The sequence below is a fragment of the Pleurodeles waltl genome, chromosome 5 (assembly GCF_031143425.1).
Source record: "Pleurodeles waltl isolate 20211129_DDA chromosome 5, aPleWal1.hap1.20221129, whole genome shotgun sequence".
Lineage (NCBI taxonomy): Eukaryota > Metazoa > Chordata > Amphibia > Caudata > Salamandridae > Pleurodeles > Pleurodeles waltl.
In genome coordinates, this window is record NC_090444.1 from 1861279162 (window position 1) to 1861305220 (window position 26059).

A 26059-nucleotide genomic window follows, 5' to 3' on the forward strand; every position below is an offset into this window, starting at 1 on the left:
CTGTACTTTTTTCACATGCACCTTAGTGAATTACTAACAGAACACTTTTTGTTACTTTTTAATTGTGCATCTTATGTGTTACTCTATACCTTATTATTCATACTTCCCATGCACACCTCAAGTACAACATTAGTATGTGTGTGTACGCGCATTACTCTGCTCCAACTACCTAGGCTATGGTGTAGCAGTACTTCACTGCTTTCTCTGTTCTTTTTTATTATGTAAGTTATTTCTTTTGTTTAGTTGTTAGCCATGGTTGCTTTGCTTTGTTGTTTCTCTTTACAGGAAAGACTTCCTTCAGAGTAAGGAAACATAATAGACCACTACCACTGTGTTTGAGTTTTAAATGTCTTTACATAGCATCCGTCTCACAGGGCCTGTGCTTTATCTATTATTTTGGCATGTTGGTCAGGTGTATTTAAGTTGGCCAAAGGATTAATCATTTTTCCAAAAAGCCTACTCCAGGATATGTTGCTTGCTGAGCGGCTTCCTTTGAAGAAGGGTAATATGTTTATATTAAAGGCAACTTTTCAATTTCACTATGTATCCTAGAAACTTCAAGATAAATACGCTGGGAGTGGTGCCCTAGGGCTAAAGAAGCTTCTCAAATGTTTTACGTTATTATGCAGCAACACATCATCAGCAGTACCACTTGCTATTTAGTTTAAAATAAAACTGCATTACTAGGCTCAAAGACATGTCTAACAAATTCAACAAGCTGGCTAACTGACTGTCCTGTCATACCAGCCCACCCGGGAGTGCCTACACACAACAAATGTCCACATCAGGCCACAAAAGTTAACAGCACACCACTTAATTCAGTTCCACAACATGCCATTTCACAGCACACAATACCATTCCACATAATTAACTCCATAACACACAATCTCACTCCACATAATTCCACTAGAGTTAATACCATTGAATTACTATCCACTTAATTCCAAAGCACACCATGCCACATATTTCCACCACACAACTCTATACCACTCTACACAATTCCACTATGGACCACCAGAACTGCCAAACCAGCTCTCTGGAGTTTTCTCTGCAGCTACAGCTGCTGCCAACCCACAGACAGGGTTCTGCCCTCCTGGGGTCTGGGCAGCCCAGTCACAGGAAGGCAGAACAAAGCATTTCCTCTGAGAGCAGGGTGTTATATCCTCTCTCTTTGGAAATAGCCGTTTAAGGCTGGGGAGGGGGAGCCTTAGCCTCTCCCAGCCTCTGGAAATGCTGTGAAGGGCACAAATGGTGCCCTCCTTGCATAAGCCAGTCTACACCGGTTTAGAGAACCCCCAGTCCCTGCTCTGGGGCGAAACTGGACAAAGGAAAGGGGAGTGACCACTCCCCTGTCCATCACCACCCCTGGGGTGGTGCCCAGAGCTCCTCCAGTGTGTCTCAGACCTCTGCCATCTTCTTTCCAGAGGTGTGGGGGACCTCTGGGGGCCTCTGAGTGGTCAGTGCCAGCAGGTGACATCAGAGACCCCTCCTGATAGGTACATTCCTGACTAGGGGGGGTCATTCCAACCCTGGCGGTCAATGACCGCCGGGTTGGAGGACCGCGGGAGCACCGCCGACAGGCCGGCGGTGCTCCCAAGGGCATTCCGACCGCGGCGGTAAAGCCGCGGTCGGACCGGCAACACTGGCGGTCTCCCGCCAGTGTACCGCCGCCCTTTGGAATCCTCCAAGGCGGCGCAGCTAGATGCGCCGCCGAGGGGATTCCGACCCCCCCTACCGCCATCCAGTTCCCGGCGGTCCGCCCGCCGGGAACCGGATGGCGGTAGGGGGGGTCGCGGGGCCCCTGGGGGCCCCTGCAGTGCCCATGCCACTGGCATGGGCACTGCAGGGGCCCCCGTAAAAGGGCCCCTACAAGTATTTCACTGTCTGCTTGGCAGACAGTGAAATACACGACGGGTGCAACAGCACCCGTCGCACCTTTCCACTCCGCCGGCTCGATTACGAGCCGGCATCCTCGTGGGAATGGAGTTTTTCCCTGGGCTGGCGGGCGGTCTTTTGGCGACCGCCCGCCAGCCCAGGGAAAAACTTAGAATACCCTCTGCGCTCTTTCGACCGCGGAGCGTTATTTCGGAGGGGGGAAGTCTGGCGGGCGGCCTCCGCCGCCCGCCAGACTTGGAATGACCCCCTAGGTGGCCAATGCTCCTCTGAGGGCTATTTAGGGTCTCTCCAGTGGGCTTTTCCTCAGATAATGACTTGCAAGAACTCATCAGGGTTCCCCTGCACTTCTCTCTTCGACTTCTGCCAAGGATCGACCGCTGACTGTTCCAGGATGCCTTCAAAACTGCAACAAAGTAGCCAGAAGACTACCAGCGACATTGTAGCGCCTAATCCTGCCCGCTTTCTCAACTGTTTCCTGGTGGTGCATGCTCTGGGGGCTGCCTGCCTTCACCCTGCACTGGAAGCCACGAAAAATCTCCCGTGGGTTGACAGAATCTTCCACCTGCTCCAGCAGGCACCAAACTTTAGCTTCACCGGTACTCTGGGTCCCCTCTCATCGTGACGAGAGTGACCCATGGAACACAGGTGGTGGACTCAAGTGACCCAGACTGTCCAGTGGGTAACTGTCCACATTTGGAGAAGGTATGTCCTTGCCTCCCCTCCCCAGACAGTAATCCTGTGCACCACGTGATCTGCAGCTACAAGGGCTTCTGTGCACATTTCCAAGAAATCCTGCATGCACAGCCGAGCCTAGGTCCCCAGCACTACTTCCTGCGATGCTCAGCTCCCTGAGTTGATCTCCGGTGTCGTGAGACCTCTCTTTGCAGTGTTGAGATGACCGCTGTGTTTAGACTTTTTGAACTCGTGTTCAAGGACTTCTGCAGGTGCTTCCTTCCTGTCCGAGGGCTCTCTACGTTGTTGAGGGTCCCCTCTCTCTCCTCTCCCACTTGGCGATATCCTGGTCCTTCCTGGGCCCGGCAGCACTCTTTTTCTCCAACCACGACTCTTGCAGCTAGCAAGACTTGTTTGCAGTATTTTGCCAAAGAAACAACTCTGCGTCTTCCAGCACGCTGTGGGACATCTTCTGTATGAAGAAGAACTTCCTACATTCTTTCGTTGTTGCAAAACCTGCAGCTTCTTCCAACCGGAGGCAGCCATTTTGCACCTTCATCCGGGGTTTAGTGGGCTCCTGCCCCTCCTGTACACTTTAGGACTCTTGGACTTGATACCTTCCTTTGGAGGTCTTCAGGTCCAGGAATCCATCTTCAGTGCTTTGCAGTCTGTTGTGGTCCTTGCAAAATCCTTTCTCACAACTTTAGTGTGTTTCTGGGGCTATAGTAGTACTTTACTCCTACTTTCCAGGGTCTTGGGGTGGGGTTTCCTTTAGACCCGTAGTGGCTTCTTTCACTCCCAGCGACCCTCTACACACTACGCTAGCCTAGGGGTCCATTTGTGGTTCACATTCCACTTTCTTAGTATATGGTTTGTGTTTCCCTAGGCCTATTGCATCCTATTGTGTTCTACAGTGTTTGCAATACTTTCTGACTGTTTTATTTACCTGATTTGGTTAGTTGTGTATATTTTGTGTATGTTACTTACCTCCTAAGGGAGTATATCCTCTGAGATATTTTTGGCACATTGTCACTAAAATAAAGTACCTTTATTTTTAGTAACTATGAGTATTGTCTTTCTTATGATATAGTACCTATATGATATAAGTGGTATTGCATGAGCTTTGCATGTCTCCTAGTTCAGCCTTGGCTGGTCTGCTATAGCTACCTCTATTAGCCTAAGCTGCTACAACACTACTACACTCTACTAATAAGGGATAACTGGATCTGGCATAAGGTGTAAGTACCATTGGTACCCACTACAAGCCAGGCCAGCCTCCTGCATTGGTGGTGCAGCGGTGGGATATGTACTTGTAACTCTTTACCACTTTGTAATTGGTGCTTTTCATAAGAAAACCATATTCTAAATACTTAGAAATATACACAAGTAAACTTAACAGCCTTACTTTCACTCTAAAAAGTTTCTAAAAAGTTTCTAAAAAGTTTGAAAAAGTTTTTCTCTATTCTTCAAAAGTTTTCAAAACTTTTTCTCTTACCCCTAACCTCTTTCTTTTCACCATGTCTGTGGTAGAGGCCACTGTAAAAGTTGTAAAGACACCTGATGTTGACAATACTCCCCTCGCCCAAACGTGCTCGAGGGCCTGGTTTGCCTGGGTTAAGACGATAAAAACGTCTCACTAGTCATGGAGCATGAATGTCAGATGCGGAGACCCATGAGTTGCTTTCAGGAACGTAACCTTTCCAAGAGATCAGATGCCACAGGTTACGACCTCTAAGTTTGGAATCCAACACCTGTTTAACTTCATATTCCAATTCCCCCTGTACTAGAACTGGAGCTGGTTGGGAGCGTACATTCTGGACAGTTTTTTTCAGGAGGGAAGTATGGAACACCGGATGAATACGTAGTGACCGGGGCAACTGCAGTTTATAGGTCACTGGATTCATTTGCTGGAGGACAGTGTAAGGACCTATGAATTTGGGATTAAACATGTGCTTTTTCTTGAAGTCAATGGGGGTCATTCTAACTCTGGCGGGCGGCGGAGGCCGCCCGCCAGAGTTCCCCCCTCCAGAATACCGCACCGCGGTCAGAAGACCGCTGCGGTTATTCTGTGTTTCCCGCTGGGCTGGCGGGCGACCGCCAGAAGGCCGCCCGCCAGCCCAGCGGGAAACCCCCTTCCCACGAGGAAGCCGGCTCTGAATGGAGCCGGCGGAGTGGGAAGGTGCGACGGGTGCAGTTGCACCCGTCGCGAATTTCAGTGTCTGCAAAGCAGACACTGATATTCTTTGTGGGGCCCTCTTACAGGGGCCCCTGCAGTGCCCATGCCATTGGCATGGGCACTGCAGGGGCCCCCAGGGGTCCCACGACACCCCATACCGCCATCCTGTGCAGGATGGCGGTATGGGGTGTCTGAATCCCCATGGCGGCGCAGCAAGCTGCGCCGCCATGGAGGATTCAGCAGGGCAGCGGAAAACCGGCGGGAGACCGCCGGTTTTCCTGTTCTGACCGCGGCCAAACCGCTGCGGTCAGAATGACCTGCGGGGCACCGCCAGTCTGTTGGCGGTGCTCCCACCGACCCTGGCCCCGGCGGTCCTTGACCGCCGGGGTCAGAATCACCCCCAATATGTCTTTTAGAAAGCCACACTTTATCACCTGGTTGATACGGAGGTCCTTCACAATGTTTCTTGTCGTAGTGCTTCTTGTATTTTTATTTAGCTTTTTCTAGATGCTGTTGAATCAGTTTCTGGGTTTGATGGAGTTGTTGGACAGTTTCCAACACAGCTGGTGTAAGAAAAGTTTCTTGAGGAATCGTGATTGGCAAGGTATCAGGATGGTAGCCAAACGAGCCAAAAAAGGGTGTGACACCAGTGGAGGTGTGAAATGAGTTATTGTAGGCTAGTTCAGCTAACCAGAGCATTGATGTCCAGGAATGAAGTGCTTTATCAGCATAAGCACGCAGGTATTGTTTCAATGTCTGATTCAGTATCTCAGTTTGGCCATCAGTTTGAGGATGATGGCTAGTAGATAGTGTGGATGTAACTTGAAGCGTTTTGCACCACGTTTTCCAGAAGTTGGAGGCAAATTGTGATCCTCGATCGGAGAGAATCATTCTCAGCAGCCCGTGATAATGGACCACTCTATTCAGAAGGATGGTTGCCAGTTCACTGGAGGTGGGCAATTTCTTACAGGCAATGAAATGTCCATATTTCATGAGCCTATCTACCACCACCACCACAAGGATTACTGAGTGCTGTTGAACAACTGATAGACCTGTAATGAAGTCTAACGAGATGTGTTCCCAAGGACGAAGTGAAGTTGGGAGCAGATGCAACAAATCTTTCGGTTTTGAATGACTTGTCTTGATGCGAGCACAGACTTCGCAGTTAGTGACCATTGTTTTGATGTCTTTTGTCATAGTAGGCCACCAAAAGTAGCATTGGATTAATTCAAGAGTTTTAGGAGTGCCTGGGTGACCTGCCGTAGGTAGAACATGCAACCAATGAAATACTAACTTGCGAAGCTTGGTAGTGGGCACGAACAAACGTGCGTCATGGAAAGGTAGTCCTTGCTTGATTGATCTTTTGGGATCTGCTTTAGCCCATGCCTGCCATTTTTCAATGGTGAAGGAATTACGAATATCTTCAAAGAAGTCTTCGGTCCTTATGATGCAGAAGACCTTGTCTGGAGCAATGATAGCTCTGGAAGGCTGGATTGTGGGTAACGTGGTAGACTCTTGGCGGGACAAGGCGTCTGCTTTGCGATTATCTTTACCAGGATGAAAAGTTACCATAAAATCAAACTTGGCAAAAAACAGCATCCAACGTAATTGCCGAGGAGTCAAAAGTCTAGCTGAACTCATGAACTGGAGATTGCGATGATCGGTGTATACTGTGATTGTGTACTTGGCCCCTAACAAATGATGTCTCCACTCTTTAAAGGCATCACGGATTGCCAGAAGCTCTTTCTCAGCAATGACATTGTTCCGTTCGGCTTCGTTCAGTTTTCGAGACATGTAAGCTACAGGATGAAGTTGACCAGTGTCTTTATTTCGTTGTGACAAGACTGCACCAACTGCCACATCTGAGGCATCGGCTTCCACTATGAATGGACGATCCACATCAGGGTGAGTCAAGACTGGGGCAGTGGAAAAATCTTCTTTCAAAGTTGAAAAGTCTCTGTCAGCTTCTGGAGACCACACAAATTTATCTTTCTTTCTCAATAATTTGGTGATTGGCACCACTGTCTGAGAGAAATAGCTTATAAACCTACAATAAAAGTTTGCAAAACCCAGGAAGCCTTGTACATCTCGAACAGTCTTTGAAGTGGGCCATTCGGATACTGCTTGTACTTTCTTTTCTGCCATGACCATACCCCTAAAAACTCAACTGTGGTAACGTAAATTCACACGTGGTTAGTTTGCAATATAGATGATGCTTTCTAAGAGCTGTGAGAATCTTCTTGACATGTTGTACATGTTCGGCTTCATTGTAAGAGTAAATTAAAATATCATCAATATAGACTATTGCAAATATGTCTAGATACTCTCTAAGGACGACATTCCGAAAAAATTGAAATGCTGCTGGTGCATTGCACAGTCCAAAGGGCATGACGGTGTATTCAAAGAGACCATATCTTGTCTTGAACGCAGTTTTCCATTCGTCACCTTCTCTCATTCTGACTAAATGGTAAGCACCTCGTAAATTGAGCTTAGTGTAGATTTTGGCTTTTTTTACTTGATCCAACAAGACAGGAATCAGAGGCAAGGGGTATTTGTTCTTGACTGTGATCTTGTTCAAACCCCTATAGTCAATACAGGTTCGAAGATCCCCATTAGCCTTGGTGACAAAAAACAAAGGAGAGGCTGCAGGAGACTTGGAAGGACGGATTAAGCCATTTTCTAAAAATTGATCTAGGTACTTTCATAAGTGTTCATTTTCATGTTCTGACAAGGCGTACACACAACAACTAGGGAGTATCGCACCAGGAGTTAGATCAATTTGACAGTCATAAGGTCTATGATGAGGCAAGGTTTCTTCTTCTCTTTCATCGAACACATTTTCATAGGATGAATACTGCCTGGGCAACTTTACTTCTTTCTCCACTGCAGTGGCTATGTGAGAGTTGCAAAGTTTGGCGACATGAGACGTCTGGAGACATTTCTCATTACATAAGGTGGAAGATAACACGACTTTCTGTTCTGCCCACTTAATCTCAGGATTGTGATGAGTTAACCATGGTAAGCCAAGGATAATTCCATACTGAGGAGCATGGATAACGTCAAAGATGAGCTTCTCTTCATGTTTGTTCTTTGATCTCCCCCATCACAGATCACCGACAAGGAGATAGTCTGAAGAGTCAAGAGTTTTCCATCTACTGCTTGTATTATCTCTGGAGTCTTCTTCTTGGTACATGGGATCCCCCATGCGTGAACCAATTGGGCATCAACAAAGTTCCCGGTAGCCCCAGAATCTACAAGGGCGTTTTTTAAATATTTATTTTTCTTTACTTGAACTTTAATGCCCAGCTTGAGATGCCTAGACTGTGAAGGGTCCACGGTGACACACAAGAGCAACCCTTCTTTACATCTTGGGTGATCTAGTTTTCCAGCTCGACTTGTACATTGGCTGCAATTTTCTGGACAGGACCTCGTTTGCTCTTTGGTTTGATTGGACCATCTTTGGCGAAGTGACCCTTGCGCCCGCAATAAAGACATTGTCCGTTTTTTCTACGTAGGTCCTTTTCGTCTTTGGTCAAAGGTCTCCTGATAGTTCCGATTTCCATGGGTTCCGGGGTTCTCTCTTTCTGAGTTCTTGATTCTCTATGATCGTGAAGATGGCAGGAATATTTCTCAGTCTTTTTGTGTGTTCCCCGTTGTTCTGCAAGACGATGATCTAATCTCAAAACAAGGTTTATTAGATCTTGACAATCTGTAGGAAGAGGATCTATCTGGGCAAGAATATCCTTTAACTCATCCTTGAGTCCTTTGTAGAACAAGGCTGCTTGCTTTTCTTCAGGCCAGGATGTCTCTGCTACCAGCTGATTAAAACTAGCTGAGTAGGAAAGTAGATCTTGGTTACCTCGTCGCAAGTCTGCCGACAATGTCACTGTTCTTCGATCAAACACTCGTTCAAACTCACGGACAAAATTTCTCCATTTGTAAAGCAGGGACTGTCTTCAGGCAAAAGAGGGATTGCCCAGGCGGCTGCGTCCCCAGTCAGGTAAGATAACAAGAAGGCCACCCTGGATTGGGCATCAGGGAAAGTGTTTGGTCGACAGGTCAAATGTAATTCCACTTGAACCAAGAAAGATTGCGCTTTAAGGGGATCGCCTGAAAACCGTTCTGGAGGAGCCAGGGGGATAGCTGAGGGAACGTTGAGGGAAATGTTCGTAGGAGGATTACCTCCTGAAGCTTGAGAAGGAGGACCGGGCCAAGTCACACCCAAAGGACTTTGTTCCTTCTTTTCTACCCTTTCCTGCAAATGACTCACTCTCTCAGCTAAGCTGGCTGCTATATCCTTAGATGACACTACCTCAGTTTGGAGCTGCATGATAACTTTGACTAGCTCGTCCAATGTGGCCATGCTGAGAACGCACGCAAACCAGGAGGATATTAAATTTGTGGGCTCACTATTCTGTCAGGGAGACCAGATCCTCGGGGCCTGCGCACGTTCCCAATATGTCCACCACTAGACAGCTCCAAAGCTCCGGTAGATATATCACAGAGCCTGAGAGAGTCCAAGTGGGAAAAAGGGGATTAGGTAGGGAACAGCTGGGAAGGAGACCTGTAGGAAGCAAGAGGTTAAACAACACAATATCAAGATATAATCACATTGACTTTCAATAGACTATGGTTCTAAGAGTTCTTATACTGTAATCATGGATAACCTAAGAAATTACTATAACTAGACCTCAAGAAATCTAGGTACCTGGAAAAATCAAGAATGGGTTAATACAATGTTTCATATGAGCTTTTCATGAAATACCGTGGACAAATGACTGGGCGATAGCTATATTAAAGAAGAGTGGGAGTTGCACTTTGATTATAAGTGTCTGAACGGCAAAACAGAGGTCTTTCTTAGCGGAAGCGAATGTGAGACTACTGTTAGTCATTCAATGATTTGCAAGCAGGTGTCCCTTCACGGCCTTTGCAATGCAGGGGTCGCAAACTTGGCCTGTTTTCTGAAGGGTACTCCCATCCCTTTGATTCGACCGGTATTTCATGTACTTTCAAATGGAAGTTATGTGGTGCTGAGCGACCAAAGCTGTTGCGGTATGCGACCAGGAACTGTCTAAGCAATTTCAGTTTCTAAGGTCATTACATGTTGTGGACGGGTTTTATTCACCCCCACACGAGAGATAAAAGTATCAGACATGTGGCCTCACATTGATACTATTAATGTAAATTATGACAAGCTGAGCAGACTAGCAGCATTACTGTTACAGAAACAGGTCGCGTTGACATCAGCTAGAGAGACGTATGCTCTGCAGATTGCGAGATCATCATCCGAGATACAATCCCTATGAAATACCAACTTCCCCAAGCACTTTGGAGAATTGGTTTCCAGAATTTTCAATGCCTCAAGCACTGCTGGGATTGTCCATTTCTTTAAGGCTGTTGGGTCTGAATTCGTGTCCATCTTCCAGACTGTCTTAGAAGTCATCCCATCGGCCATCCATTCACTCTTTTCAAGTGTGTTTGGTGGCTTTCCAATTATTTTTACATTGATTGGCGGGATGCTGGTGCTATTTCTTTTGATTCGCAGTGGTTGTGTCTTTTCAGCTACACAAAGTAATGGAGCCGCTGCTACCAGCTCAACTGTGCAGTGAGCGCATGGTTCAGATCTTTGATGCTTCCTTGCTGGAGGAATTGGAGCGTGACTGGTGATTGTCATTCCGACCACTTCTATGGTGCGTACAACCAGTCTTTCCCTGCATATGGTGCCTCTTCGAACATTTCCCTACAGTGTGTCTCCTGTGGACCAAGAACTGCTGATGTCCCCGATGAGGGTTCATTCACGGTCGTGCCCCTGGAGACTAAGGCTGATTCGCAAGGTCTCTTATGAGCATCCCTTGCTCAGCGAGTTGACTCGTTACACTATGGAGGATGGCACTACTGCAGGTGGACCTCCACAAGAGACTACTATGCACTACTGCTCTGTAGAGCCATCTGCCCATCCGGTTATTGATCTAACTTCTGACGATGTGGCCTCTGTTTTAGGGTCCTTTCCATTTAGTGACTCTTGAGATGCTCTTCAAGATCATGACTATTGTAAATAATTTGATGATTGGCTTATTATACCAAATTCAAAGTATACATTTATTGTCCTTACTTTGGCCTGGTGCACTTGTCATGGTTAACATTATGGCCCTCATTCGGACCTTGGCGGGCGGCGGAGGCCGCCCGCCAAAGTCCCGACGTCAGGTTACCGTTCCGCGGTCGAAAGACCGCAGCGGTAATTCTGACTTTCCCGCTGGGCTGGCGGGCGGCCGCCTTCAGGCCGCCCGCCAGCCCAGCGGGAAAGAGGCATCCACGATGAAGCCGGCTCGGAATCGAGCCGGCGGAGTGGAAGCTGTGCGACGGGTGCAGTTGCACCCATCGCGTATTTCACTGTCTGCGCAGCAGACAGTGAAATACATTTAGGGGCCCTCTTACGGGGGCCCCGCGACCCCCCCTACCGCCATCCGGTTCCCGGCGGGAGAACCGCCGGGAACTGGATGGCGGTAGGGGGGGTCGGAATCCCCTCGGCGGCGCAGCTAGCTGCGCCGCCTTGGAGGATTCCAATGGGCGGCGGTACACTGGCGGGAGCCCGCCAGTGTTGCCGGTCCGACCGCGGCTTTACCGCCGCGGTCGGAATGCCCATTGGAGCACCGCCGGCCTGTCGGCGGTGCTCCCGCGGTCCTCCAACCCGGCGGTCATGGACCGCCAGGGTTGGAATGACCACCTATATCTCTTGATATGTCTTTAGCTATTGATTTTAACGTGTTTTACAGAAGATTTTTTAGCTAGTTTTTATGCTTTTAGCTGTTAGTCCATAGCATTTGGATTCATTCACCTTCGGTGGCGTCAAGATATGGCGTTGTTGGAGTGTGTCTTTTTAACTAATATTAATTAGGTAATCTGGCAATATATTGTATGATGAAGCTGCGTAGAAAATGTGTCAACATAGAAAATAATGCAGCGTTTGAAATGTGCCCACGGGGAGTGGCTACCAATGAATACGAAAAATAATGAAAAGCTTATTAATTCTGAATTTTTTGCAATATTGTTTTGAACTGTATTAGTATATCATAATTAGAGTTATGTGTTAAGAGTTTGCTTTATTAATGAGAAAGGCCTTAGTTTAGCAAGGGTTTGGGCCTTGCTGCCTGGCCTCATATTGAATTGTGTTTCTAATGCGTAATGTGCTGTTTTCCTGAAGGACACGAAGCTGTATTTTTCAAGGAGCTGTATGTGTGTAGCCGTAATAAATTCTTTATCATGAGAACCGACTTGCTCAAGGCAATGTTCTTGCTAGCTGCAACAGTGTAATTCGTAACAGGTGCAAGGTTAACTCTCCTAGGAGAAGACAATGAAGACACTGACTGGAGCGCGAAGTGTAACTTTTCTACCTGACATTCCAACCGTTGAAGACGTCAATAACATGGACCAATCCGTGACATGGGAACTGTGGAAAGTTCTAGCAAGGTGTTTACCACATTATTGGACAGAGATAACGATGCACCAAACTTTATCCAATGAGGAATTAGGGACTAGTTAGACAGTTTTGATTCAAGGAGAAATCAGACACTTTGGACATTATTCCATCTTTTCCCTTTGAGCTGTTGAGCTATTATTCTTTCAGCCTCTGCGCTGATATTTTAAACCATCCTCTACCCTATTCTTGCCCGATGCTATCTTCTCCTCTATCTGAGGGAAGTAATGTTCCTTAGCTATGCTATCTTAAGACTTTGCCCCATCCTATCTCTGCCTATGTCGACGAACTGATGTCCTGAGGACGAAGACTAACGCTGTTTGCTGATCTGTTGGATGGGTAACTTTCTGATGAAAATTGTGATTGTCTATTTGCCTTTCCTTTCTAGGTACCAACTGCTATTTTGATAGAGGCCTTACTATAGAGGTTTTCTAAATTTGTGTTTCTCTAAAATGTTTTGCATGAGGCCCAACACGCGGATGCTAATTTGAGGTTAGTTAAGGGGTTTACCAATCTTATGCAAATAGACAAATAACGGAGTTTTGCTTTGTTGAATCATGTACTAATGAGCCTCTGCTAAGATGATTCATATTAATGAAGTGCCTAAACACTGAAAGAGTATATTCTATGCATTGATAAATTTGTGCTCAGATTGCTGATTGGTAGTGTTTCTAATGAGGTTTAATGATATTGAGATTGACAGACATGATATTAGATTGTAACTAATAGGGAAATAAATACCTAATGCTTAATTAAACTGGTGTGGTTATTCATGACTGAAATGTCATGGTGTGTTAAATTGTGAATCATATTGATTTCTGGTTGATTAGTGATTGCCACTATTGATTACTTAATGATATTGTTGATTGATGATTTATGAGGGAAACCTTTTCGTACTGGGAAGTCCCCGATCGGGGTCCAAAGGTTTGTCGACCTAAACGCGTCTTCTGGTAAGTTTACTTATTAAGGGTCCAACGTGCTAACAACGTCATACTTGTTAAGACAAGGGGGAGGGTGTAGTGAATCCTAGTTTGTTTTAATGGGATACAGGAGTTAGCTTAGTCTGTGGCTTGCAGACTCGTGCTGCCGTCACCCAGTGACTTTTACCCTACTTAGCTTGCTCTGTTTTAGTGCATTTATTTAATTAAATCTTTTAAGATGGCTGCCTTGTTTTGAGTTAGGCCCATGTTTTAGTTTGCGTTATTAGTGTCACTGCGCTAAGGCGTCAAGATCAAGCGACAAAGACAAACAAACTGTAGGTGTTCACTTTAGGTACTTTCCCACTTCATGCTTTCGAGGAAATTGTTTACATTAATTACCGTCCCAAGCACGGCTTGTTATCTATTGTTTGGTAACAAACCTACGTCAGGGGTCCAAGTAGATCTGTATAAATACTCCTCACTTCAACAGATAGTCAGAGGGATTCCAAACTGATTCCATCAATGCTATCGATGCTATCGATGCTACACGTCGCCTTGACGCTGACCCAGTCTTCGTGTTCCTACTGAGTCTGAGCTAGAGACCTCATTCCAAGGTAACGAGGGTTGGGGGCTCTTCTCATGGACATGGCATTGGCAGATTGGGGTTTAACATACCTAGCTCTCTTTTAGGTTAGAGGTTAGCCTAACATGCTAGGGTATTAGGACATTTCACACACTTCATTTCATTTTATGATATTGTGGTGGGGGTCTTTGTATTAATGACTCTTGTCTTTACCGTTCTGTTTCTTGCACTGTTCATTATCCTAATCATCGCAGCCCATGCAACTTATCGCAGAATGCAGTTTTGCTAAATAAAACCTGTTGAAACTTTACTGCATCTTCTTCATTGTCTGTGTGTGATTGAGACATGTTGTTAATGTGAGAAAGGGGTAATCTCCGTTTAACCACGATGCTCCCTGAGATGTCGCAATCTTGAGTCCATGCGTAAAGGCTGCCACAAGTCACCATTTATAATGCATTTTTAAAAATTGCACATGTTTTCCACCAAATTGGATTTGGTGGTAATTGCATTTCCTAAATGCCCAATTTGCATTTAGGAAATGCATGATACATGTGCTTTGGAAATCGCAAATAGGAATTCGCTATTTGCGATTTCCTATTTAGAGAATCTCAATTTGAAGGAATTGCCATTTTAGCGATTCTTCAGAATTGCACAGGGAATTCCTTTCATACATCTGGAAAGGCATTTCTGCATTCGCAAACAGCTGAATTTTGCGATTTGCACCGTTTGCGAATGCAAAATTGCATGATACATCTGGCCTTTAGTGTGCGGACAGATGAAAGAAATCTCCGTGCATAGTAAAAGATCAAGCCTGATGAATCCGAGTGGATTACATACAGAAAGACATGAGGAGAAGACCAGAGAAGGACAGTGCTGTAAGGTTAGAGTAAAAGACGTATTTATACAAAGAGAAAGAACGCACAGTCCTAAAACCACTCAAGGCACTGGTGTTAGTGCCCTCTGGGCTTGAGGCGACATGACACATGAGCCCATGGGGGAGTTGTTTGTTTGTACAAATGAAAGTGAAGGCAGTGAGCAAAATCTGCACCATCAGAATCAGAGAGACTGAAGCTCCCTGTTCACAGCAGGTCTTACAGACAGACTATGATACAGGGAGGACGGAATAGAAAAATAAAGACAATGAAGTCAAACATTACAGGAAAAATGTGGTTGAAGCGCAAACAAACACAAGCTGCAGTCTCCAAGGCACGGAGAACGGACCAAAGGGTCACTGGAGCCTCGGTCAAAAAATAAAAAATAAATGGAGGGCGAATAAAAATAAAACAGCAAGAAACTTAGTCCCATACTTGTATTTTTTTATGCAAACCTGCGCTAACGCAAGTTTGCGACAAAAAGCATAGCGCCGGCTTGCGCCATCCCAGGATGCCAGCGAGGCACCATAATTATGGAATGGTGCAATCCGGTGCAAAGTGTGTGTTGGAAAATGGGTTATTGGTAGGGCAGGTAGGTACCGACACCTAGCAACAAGCCACTAACCTCCACATAGGTACAGTTAGGTCTCAGTAAATTAATCCCAGCTCAACCCTTGGTAGCTTGGCAACGAGCGTCAAGGCTTAACTTAGGAGACAAAGTGTAAAGCATTCAAATATCACAAAACAGTAATTAAATAAAACACAGGAAACAGTTTAAAAATCCAAAACCAATTTATAAAAATAGTTTATATTTTTATCTTTAAAATGACACAAAAACGATTAAAATCGGTTCAGTGGAACCGGAGATATGAATTTTTAAAGAATTATTACTTTTCTAGCGCTTAGAAACAAAAAGCGCCAATCGGGTCATCTGGTTGCACCTCGACCGGGGCAAAGTCAAACTTTCAGGCCGACCGCGATGGAGCCCTGCTCGGCTACAGGTCGCGGGAGGCCTCGGTTAAAAAGTTACCTTCTGACTTAGTCTTTATTTTGAAGTTTTTCTTCACCGGGACGAACCTGCCAGTTGAATCCGACCTCCTGGAGCCCTTGTCCGGATACGCAATGTGGGTTTCCTCGGTGGAGACTTTTACCTTCGGACTTAGTCGTTTTTTCGAGATGAAAATCCTTCGACTGGGGTAAACCTGGATCTTGATCCGACGCCCATGGAGCCTTTCTCGGATACGATGGCTGGGAGGTCCCGGTCAACTTTTTACGTTCGGACTTAGTCTCTTTTTTGGATGTTTTTCTTTACCAGGACGAACCACGAAGTCAGGCCGGGTCGCGGTTGAGGCAAGCCGGCTAGAATTTCCGCGGCGGGTCGGTCCCTCTCTGGAGCTTTTTTCAAAAAATTCTCAAATCTTTTCCAAACTTCTGGGGCTTCACCCAGATGTTCTTTTAAGGTTCTTTTGGGGTCCACAGCTCACCCCAAGGGTCCAGAAGTTCTGTGATGGTCCTTGGGGGGTGCGGACTTCAACTCCCAGAATGCACCTGGCGCAAACTCCTTTTTGGCCACTGGACAGTGGTCAGCTGGTTGCTTTCTTCAAGAGTTGGTGCAGGGGACTCTGGTTAGCAATTTTTCACCTGTAGCAAACAGGGAGTCCCTCCTTGAACCAGTTGAAGCCAGGCAAAGTCCTTCTTGTGGTGAAGCCCAAGTGTGCAGCTGATGCAGTCCTTCTGAGTGCAGGGTCCAGGTGCAGGCCAGGGGTCCAGCAGGGCAGTCCTTCTTCTTCTTTAGTTCCTTTCTTGTTGAATTCTGGAGGGGATCTGAGGTGTGGGTGCAGGTCTGACAGTTTTATCCTTGCTCCTGGGTGAAAAGCAGGGGGGCCCTGGTTCTCCAATCAGGGACAGGGTCGTCCCCCTGTGATGACCACTTCCTGGGAAGTGTGGCAAAAATCCATCCCAGAAGGCAACAGTCTCTAAAAATCCAACATGGATGAATCTGATTTTTGGAGGTTACATCTGGCTGAGCCCACCCACTGGTGTGGCTAAAAATCATAAACACACCCCTCTCCTGCCCTCTCCTAATCTAATCAAGGGGGCACCTAGCTGTCTGGGGGTTGCAGGATGTGGGGGTGTTGCTGGGTGCTGCAAATGTCCTTCTCTGCCTTTGAAGACCAGTTTGGCAGCCCTCCCCCTTCCTGCCTCACCATCTGCTGAGGGGAGATTCTCTCCCCCAAGCACATTCCTTTGTGTGAAGCCTGGCCACTTCACACCTCATCAAGGCAGCCTGGCAGAAGCTGCTGCAGGCTGGCCAATCAGAGCACAGCAGCAAAAACAATGCAGAGCTGAAATTGGCAACTTTTTAGGTAAAGTCTAAACTTTTTACCTGAACTAGTTATATTAAATCCAACAACTGGAAGTTGTAGGATTTATTACAACAATTAATTTGATACCAAATTCTTGGTATGCAACATTTAAGGAGACTTTAAAATTTAAAATAAAGTCTGCCCATTCTAGCCTATGAAGGCCATTTACTTCAATGAGGGAAACACGAATTTGGCTGTTTTTACCTCACCAGGGCTTATAAATCTATTTTTATAAAGTCCCTGCTTATAGTTACATGGCACCCAGCCCTAGGGGCACATAGGGCACACCTTAGGGGTGACTTATATGTACAAATAAGGTAGTTTAAGACTTTGGAAGTACCTTTAATTCCAAAGTCGAATTTGCATATAACTTTAATTTAAAAGCAGCCCTCAAGGCAGGCTTGCTTTTAAAATGACACTGGGCACCTCAGCAATGCACCTAGGTGTGCACCACCTATGCTGTGGTCCCTAAACCTACATGCCCTACCATATACTAGGGACTTATAGGTAGGTTAACTTAGCCACTTATAATTAGCCTAATTTGCATATCCATTTTACACAGAGCACAGGCCCTGGGACTGGTTAGCAGTACCCAGGGCACCTTTAAAGTCAGGAAAACACCAGCAAAAAGTGGAAAATGGGGGCAAAAAGTTATGGGGCCTCTGCAATCAGCCCTGTTTTCTCACAGTGTGGGCTAGCATAAAACAAATTACATTAGCCGGGTGGGGGTTGGCTTGGGGGTGGCGGTATGGGAGATGGGTGTTTAGCACCCAAAAATGCTGCTAGGCTGGTTAGAGTAAAAAAAGATGACTCTAACCAGATTAGCGTCATTTTTTGGTGCTAAACCTACCATGCCACATGACTTCTGCCTTAGAAAAGGCAGGAGTCATGCCCACCACCCCAATGGCCGGCACAGGGAAAAGGGTCCTCTTGCATGGCTATTGCACCCTATGCCATGGAACGGGGCTCATTTCAGGGCCCCCAATGGCATTTAAAAAAAAATACTTACCTTTACTCACCTATACTTACCTGGGATAGGGTCCCCCATCTTCCGCTGTCCCTCTGGTGTGGGTGGGGTGTCCCTGGAGCCTGGGGAGAGCACCTGTGAGCTTATTCCATGGTGTTCCACCATAGAAATAGGCCCACAGGTCCCCTAACGCCTGCCCTGACCCAGGCATTAAAAAATGGTGCAAAGCAAGCTTTTTTGACACCTCCTCCCCCCATACGTGATTTGTGCACGGGAGGATAAATAAGGGGCTGGGGCCTTAGAGTAATTTTTTGCCTCAGAACGCCTACCCTTCATCTCATTGATGCAAGGTAGTTTTCCACAGGCAAAAAATGACTTTAACTCCAATATTTTGGCACTAGCCTCGTCTAGCCCCTAAATATAAATATGCAGTTAAGTTTGCGGCGGATTTGCGTAAAAAAAATGACGCAAATCCGTCGCAATTAGAATATAAATATGCCCCTTAATTAAAAAGAGTCTGCCCGTCGCGCTCCTTACAGCAGCTGCACATTTCTGCTCCCTCTCGAGCGTTCTCCTAGCCCACCAGCCCTGCTGTTTGCTTCCTCGATCCTCATGTTTCATACCTATGGAGTGCCCCGGGAAGGTGCACACCAGAGAATGGATAGCTGTTCAGGAAGAGAGTGCCTCCTCTGGGCCTGAGGCTACAACTAGCTGAGAGGAGTGGGAGCTGGTCTCTGTGCGGGAGGACCAGCAAGGGCATAGGAGACGCACTTCCACAGCAGCAGCCAGAGGTTGTAGAGGTCTGGCTTGCAAAATAAATTCAACCCATTCTACAAACAAGGTATCCTCTGAGAGGGTGTGGCATACCTTACAGAGCTGCCGACTTTGAGACTGGAGAACCGGGTTCGAGTCTCAGTGTTGGCTCTTCAGGTACCTACAAAAACATGCAATCCGAAAAAATAAAATTAAAGAATGCCATATGGAAAAAAATAATATCAAACAAAGACAAATGGAACCAAAAGTTTAAATGCCGATCCGGTGGGTGAACGCGTACAGGATCAGCTGAATGAACACTTACAGGAGCCGAAAACAGGGGCAGAAACAAAATAAAACAAGCAATGAATTGCCCAGGACTGCAGTATAACTAGAAACACGAGAAAATGTAAAGCTTAAACATTGTAGGATGTGTGAAACCATAGAAAGGTAGTCTTCGGTGGTCGCTGCAGTGTGACTGCAAAAACAAAACAAGTTCCACAAAATGCAAACTAAAGATAATCAGTGGAAGGAGATTGTACTTGGTCACTAAGCTCGGGGAGGGATAAACACAAAAGGAGGCATGACAAATGTCTGCCAGAAACAAAACAAAAAAACAAGGCTTACAAGAGTTGGACAGGGACTAGCCAATCACAAGCCTATGGGCTGCATTAAGCCCACAGACTAATTACAGCATGTTGAGAGACAGCACATGCAGGCTGCCTAGGCTCAACCTCATAAAAAAGGCACTTGCCAGTTCAAAATGGCAGCTTATACCTGCACGCACAGGCCCAAGAGATGTGTGCAGGGCTACTATAGTTGTTGGAGTGTGTCTTTTAAAAGCAGTATTAACATTAAAAGCTTGCAATATATTGTGTAATGAAACTGCATAGAAAATGTGTTAACGTAGAAAATAATGCACACGTTTGAAATGTGCCCACGAGGAGTGGTCACCAATGTATACGAAGACTAAGGAAACTTATTAATGATGAACTAATTATGTACTAATGTTTGAATTTGCATTAGCATATCATAATTAGAGTTATGTATTTGGGTTTTGCTAAATTAATTACTAGGCCTTAGTTAGCAAGAGTCTGAGCCTAGCTGCCTGGTCTCATATTAAACTGAGTTTTTTCTAACGTGCAATGTGCTGTTTTCCTTAATGACACAAAACTGTGCTTTTCCAAAAGCTAGATATGTGTGTGTAGCCGTAGTAAATTCTTTCTCATGGGACCTGACTTTCTCAAGAAGACATTCTTGCTGAATGCAACAGTGTAATTCGTAACAGGTGCAAGGCTGCCTGGAGTAGGACAAAACAATGGAGCCACTGACTGGAGCGTAAAGTGTAAGTTTTCTTACCTGACATTCCAACCGATGAAGGCGTCAATAACGTGAGCCAATCAACGACATGAGAACTGTGGTTTGTGGAAAATTGAGATGCGTGGAGAATTATTGGACAGAGATAATGATGCACCAAATATTGTCCAATGAGGAATTAGGAGTAAATTAGACAGTTTTGATTTACCCGCAGGACCTGAGGAGAAATCAGCCATTATTCGGACAATTTACTTTAAGCCATACTTTGCCATTGCTCTTTTGAGACTTTGCCGTTTATTCTTCCTGATGCTTTAACCAACCTCTATCTAAGTCTTTACTGATCCTTGCTTCTCCTCCATATGAGGGAAGAGCCTTATTCTTTGGCTATGCCATACTGAGTCTTTGTCTTGTCCTATCTATGCTGATGGTGAATGGATTGATGTCCTGAGGACGAAGACTGACACTGATTGCTGATACGTTGGGGGGAGTAACTATCTGATGATAATTGTAATTGTCTGTTTGCCTTTTCTTTCTAGGTACCAAATGCTCTTTTGATAGAAGCCATAGTTAGATGTTTTCCAAATTTGTGTTTGCTAAATTGTTTTGCATGAAGCCCAACATGCCGATGCTAATTCGAGGTTAGTTAGGGTGTTCACAAATATTTGACGCAAATAGACAAATGACTGGGTTCTTGCTTTGTTGAATCATGCTCTATTGAGACTTTGTTAAGTTGCTTCTTATTAATGACGTATTAAAATTGAATAAATATTCTCTATGCATTGATTAATTGTGTTCTAATTTCAAGGTTTGAAGAGTTACTAATGAGATGAATTGCTAATGAGATTAACGGAGATGATATTAGATTGTAACCAATAGGGAAATAAATATTCTAACTCTTAACTAAATTGGTGTGGTTATTCATGACTGAAGGGTCATGGTGTGTTCACTTTACTGATTCTTATTAAATGTTATTGATTAGCTCAATGATTAGTTATTGTGAATATTGATTGAGTTATTGTCATATTGATTGTGATGCCAAAAAGATATCGCGTACTGGGAAGTCCCCGAACGTGGTCCAAAGGTTCATCGACCTAGGCGTGTTTCCTTGTAAGTTGAATTATCAAGGTTCTGACGCGCTATCATAGTCGGTGGCACAATCAATGATGGAGGCCCGCCAGTAGTTTTTAATTTACAGGCTGTAGGGATATTTAGTGCACTATGGCAGCGGTTCCCAAACATTTTCGAACCGCGGCTCCCTTTACCTATTGGTCCCTGGCTGTGGCTCCCCATTATGTTACTTTTTTTTGGCTGGTTAGTACCGGTGGGGCCTGGCCTAGGCAAAACTTAAATTTTTCTTCCTGAATATAATTGGGATGAAGCAGATTAAGGGGGTTATTCCAACTTTGGAGGAGGCGTTAATCCGTCCCAAAAGTGACGGAAAAGTGACGGATTTACCACCAGCCGTATTACGAGTCCATTATATCCTATGGAACTCGTAATAGGGCTGGTGGTATATCCGTCACTTTACCGTCACTTTTGGGACGGATTAACACCTCCTCCAAAGTTGGAATAACCCCCTAAGTTATTGTAATTATAGAGATGAAAAAAATAAATATATAACAGTTGTTTAATAGAAAATAATTGGCTGAGTCAGAAAAAATACTATTCAGCACAGGGGTCTGCATGTCATATGGAAACTTTTTAAACTATTTTTTGTTTTAAAAAATTGCTCTCTGTGCACGGCGGTGAATACAATTTGCAGGAGGCCTCCCCGTTTGAAATAGCTGCCACCCCAACCCTCTGGTACCATTGTTTCATTAAAACATATTCTGCTGTGTTGCGTTTTTGTAGTAAATACTGAAAAAATAATTGCTTGGAGAAGCCAGTCTTCTCTTTCACTTTGAGAAGTTTTAAGCCTTTTACTACCACTATTTTATTTTCTGTTTAGCTACCACTTTTGCATAACTTACTCCATCAAATGTTTCACACTTCTGATGCACCATTCCCATGTAACGTGATGTCTTGTTGTTTGCCTTCTTGGACTCCATTTTGCTTTCTATCAAAGATCACCAAGGCCAGTTTTCCCTTTTCCCCAATAAATCACATGTACTATGTGTCTAGGAACATTTCACCTTTGCAGTTGATATACCATATCAAAGAGCAGAGGCCAGATAAAAGCAATTCTAAACCCATGTCCACTCTAGGCCATTTCGAATCACTTGTTTTTTCCCAGTGGGCCTTTACCATAATTGTAGTTGTGTGCTGACATTTGTCCTGGTAGGGGGAAGTCAGCGTGAGTGTGTGTGTGGTGGTACATCTCCACGTGTGTTTCTTTAGCTGCTGTTAACTGTCGGCTGTGCTGATTACTGCAGGAGCTGGAAGTGCTCAAAAACTGCTGACAAGAATTGTTCCGGACAAGGAAACACTTCTAGCGGCCTCGGAAATGAGCTTGTTGATTGGATTAAGCTTCATATTGAGTTACTCAGTTGCGGCTCGCATCTCGCAGAGGGGGCGGGGAGGCACGCAGGGGGCGGGGATGGGACGACGACACAGTACATTAGAAAAAATATATTTTTTAAACACATGTACCGCCATGGACAGGCTGACGGTCGGGGACTCATAATCCCCAGGGCAGCGGTGCTGGGGATTATGACCGGCAGGCGGAATCCTGGCGGGAAAGTGGAGGGGCCGGCGGTATGACCGTGGCAATTCCGCCACTGTCATAATTGCTGGCGGAACACCGCCAGCCTGTTGGCGGTGTTACCGCCAACATACCGCCGTCCGCCAGGGTCGTAATGACCCCCAGAATCCCTCCAGTCCAGGTTTTGTGTACCGAATACAGAGTCCCTCCAGCACAGTGTATGTGTTTTGTAGACAAGTTATGGCCAGCCCAAGGTCTTTGTTCTGAAGACAGGATTCCTCCAGCCCAGGCTTTGAATACTAAAGACAGGTTCCCTTGAAACCAGGGTCTGTGTACAGGAAAAAGTTTAATTCAGCCCTGGGTCTGAGTACAGAAGACAGGATCCCTATAGCCCCCGCTCTGTGTACCAAAGCCACGTTTCCACCAGCCCAGGGTCGGTGTACCAAAGACAAGTTCCATTCAGCCCATGGTCCCTGTGCCGAACAGGTTCCACCCAGCCCAGAACCAGTGTACTGAAGACAGGATCCCTTCAGGCCAGAGTCTGTTTACCAAAGGCAAGTTCCCTTCAGCCCAAGGTCTGTGTACCGCAGGTAGGCTCACGCAAGCTAGGGTTTGCATACCATAGGCAGGTTCCCTGTGTACCGAAGACACGTTCCTTCCAGCCAAGGTTTTTGTACTGAAGACAGGATCCCTTCAGACCCAGGGTCTGTGTAAGGCAACAGATTCCTCAGCGCCTGTGTACCGAGGAAAGGTTTCCTCCAGTCCAGGGTCTGTGTTCCGAAGACAGGATTCCTCCAGCTCTGGCTCTGTGTACCGCAGGCAGTTTTCCTCTAGCCTAGGGTGTAGGCACCAAAAACATGTTCCTTCCAGCACATGGTATGTGTACTAAAGACAGGTTCCCTCCAACCAGTGTGTGTGTACCAAAGACAAACAAGTTCTCTCCAGCCCAGTGTCCTTGTGCTGACAACATAGTCTCACCAGCCTAGAGTCTGTGGCCTGAAGACAAATTCCCTCTAGCCTAGGGCTTAAGATAGGTTTCCTCCAGCCCAGGGTCTGTGTATGGAAGACAGGTTATCCCCAGCCCAGGGTCTCTGTACTGACGACAGATTGTCTTTAGTTTAGGGTCTGTGTACCAAAGAAACACTCCTTCCAGCCCAGGGTCTGTGTACTGAAGACATTTTGCCTACAGCCCAGGGTCTGTATACTGACGAAAGGTTCCCTCCAGGCCATAGTCTGGCACCAAAAACTGGATCCCTCCAGTATAGGGTCTATGTACCAGATTTAGGTTAGATGTGCTAAGAATTTGAGGTACTTAGAAATCCAATCATGCACCACACACACTCAATGAATACCTCAAGACTAGAATTTATAAAAAATACTTCGGACTTTTATATAATTTTTCAGACCAAAACCTTTAGAATACGTTGAGTACTTTTTGAGTTATGACTTTTTGAAGTTTTAATAAAGTTAGTCTTTCTGTGTGTAATTACGCACCATAGGAATCAATAGGCAGTCACTTTTAAAATTAAAAATGCATTAAAAATCACACAGTTGTTTTACCAGTCTCTTCTTTTGCAGGGTGGTTGCAGTTGTCGGTGGGCACCTCGTGCCAGCTGGAGAGCCTCGGGCAGCTCCCGGTTCCGGCAGGAGAAGTGGAAAGGTTCTTGGCACAGGCACAGGGCCACCTGGATGGGCCACTTGGAAAAGGAGCTGGTTTACAGATTTAAAATTGGTGACTGGGGGTCCCCTTGGGCTGATGAGGTTGCGAGGGATAGGGCACCCGGGGCACACAGCAGATCCGCGATGCAAGACCCAGGCCGGCCAGGTGCAGGGCATTTTGGAGGTCTTGGATGCTGTGCGCAATGAAGTCCCCTGGAGGTGAGTCTCTTTGAAGGTGGCTTACAGGACAATGGGGGCACTCTGATTGGGTGTTCCTGAAGTCTCTCGACTGGGGCTTCCTTCTTTTTCAGCTCTGGGGGTGCTGGTTTTCCACTGGTCTGACATCAGCTGACCAGTACCCAGGGTATTGCTGTATCTCAGCCACTAGGGGGCGCAGTGCCTCTAAACTTGGTACAGTTGTGGAGCACTTCTGGGTGGTTGTTGGTGTGTCATCAGGTCTGGCTGTGACATCTGGTCGCTAAGATATTGGTGATTTAGTGAAGTGACCCTCACTGGTTTGTAGGTCCTTTGCCGTTTTCTTGCTTTTCTTGAGTGGTGCCTCCACTCAGGAGGGAGATCTGGGGTGATCCTTGAAGCCTGGAGGTCCCCTGAGTTTCTTGGGGTTGGTCCAGTGATCAGCTCCTCAGCAGTCACGATTGTCGGGACTCTGGTGTGGCAAGCAGGGGTCTTGGGGCCTCTTCTGGTGCAGCAGGTCCTCTGCTCTCGCCCTGGCGGGTTCCTTGATGCTGGTCTTCCTTTCTTCTTGGAACCCTTTTCAAATCTAAAATCTTGGTCTATGGGGAGTCCACTAAATACTGAATTTAGTGGGCGTTTTAGGGGGAACCTGGTAGTGTCTAATGGGACACTTACCCTTGGGTGGCTACACCCACTACAGTGACCACTTCCTGTGGGTCACTTCCCTAAACCTGATTGGCTATTTTCCTCCATTCCAAGATGGAGAAAAATGAGATAGAGGGTCCACTTTGCATGCAAGCCCTTAGGGGCGGTGCATGCTCAGTGCAGCCACTCCTCCTACACTTTGGGGGTCATTACGACCATGGCGGTCTGTGGTAAAGCGGCAGTAAGACCGCAAACAGGCCGGCAGAAAAAAAATTGAATTATGACCGCAGCGGTCATCCGCCACTTCACCATTCCGACCGCCATGGCGGTGAAGACTGCTGGGCTGGAGATTGCGGTCTCCAGCCCAGCGGTCGTCACTAGACTGCCGACGGTATCAGGACCCTGCATACCACCATGGATCTCGGGTGGTTGGGAACCGCCATGAGATCCATGGCGGTAGGCACTATCAGTGCCAGTGAATTCCTTCACTGGCACTGATAAGTGTCTCCCCAACCCGCCGCTACCCTCCACGAATCCTCCCCCTACACCCCCAACCCCCCTGCCACCCCCCAAAGGTGGCACAACCCCCTCCCCACCCCGACCCCGAACATGCACAAATACACACCCATACACGCACACACCCCCAACATACACATATACACACCCCTACAAGCACACATACACCCCGACAACACATACCCGCACACATACAAACAGACATGCACACTGTCCGACCCACACATATTTCCCATACACACAACACCCCCCGCACGCATACACTCACTCACTCACTCACCCCTCTACACTCTCACACGCACACCCCCATGCACGCACACAACACACAACATCCCCCCACCCCCTTCCCTAACGGATGATCAACTTACCTTGTCCGTTGATCCTCTGGGAGGGGACAGGATCCATGG